Source organism: Charadrius vociferus, unplaced genomic scaffold, assembly GCF_000708025.1.
Source record: "Charadrius vociferus isolate BGI_N301 unplaced genomic scaffold, ASM70802v2 scaffold783, whole genome shotgun sequence".
NCBI classification, from domain to species: domain Eukaryota; kingdom Metazoa; phylum Chordata; class Aves; order Charadriiformes; family Charadriidae; genus Charadrius; species Charadrius vociferus.
Window position 1 is genome coordinate 308,554 of NW_009647834.1, and position 740 is coordinate 309,293.

The following is a 740-nucleotide window of genomic DNA, read 5'->3' on the forward strand; positions in this document are numbered from 1 at the left end:
GCCGCGTCGTCCCGGGAAGCCGTGGTAAGGCCGGAGCCTGGCGGAGGGAGGGGGGAGCGAGGGTGGCCCTGGTCCAACCGGCGGGTAGTTTTCGGCACCTGGTTACGTGCCTTGGCCGGGGGATGGAGCGGGACGCGGGGGGACGCGTGGAAGGCTTCGTGCCACGTGTTTTACTGCGGGGCTTTCGGGTGGGGGAAGCCGTGGGGTAGGTGAGGAGGAGGAGGAGGGATGTTTGATAGTGCTTTCAAATCTGCACCGGTTGAGGCGTGGGGAGGTTTTCCCGATCCCAGGAGGGTTCTGGGGGCCGTGGCTGCCCGGCTGGCACGGAGAACCCCCACCCTGGGAAAGGGGACGTGGGGCCATCCGCGCAGGACACGCAGCACGACTGGGGAGCCCCAGCTCAGAGATGCTGGGTTGGTTTTTTTTCCCCTTTTCTTGATTTTTGGCTTAAAACCAAAGCAAAGTGTGCTTCTGCCCCGGTGGACCGTGGCATCAAAGGGATGTCTTGGGGCGGTGGGTTTTCTCCTTTCCCACTCTGTCCCATGGATCCCCTGGGCTGGATGGGGCAGCGCTTGGGAGATTGGGGTCGCGGTGCCGTGGGTGGGTACCGAGGCACTCTCTTTCCTCCCGAGATGATGTTAAAACCAGGTGAACCCCTTCGGCACGGGGCCAGCTGCCGGGGTGGCCCTGAGCCCTCCTCGCTGCCCAGCCGTGGGGGGGTGAGGGGTGGCGGGCGCCCC

The 740-nt window shown here is 65.3% G+C and overlaps 1 protein-coding gene across 1 annotated transcript in view; it reads left to right on the plus strand.

Moving 5' to 3' along the window:
* The window catches only part of MACF1 (microtubule-actin crosslinking factor 1), a 166,058-nt gene that overhangs the window by 46,487 nt on the left and 118,831 nt on the right, over nucleotides 1-740 (plus strand).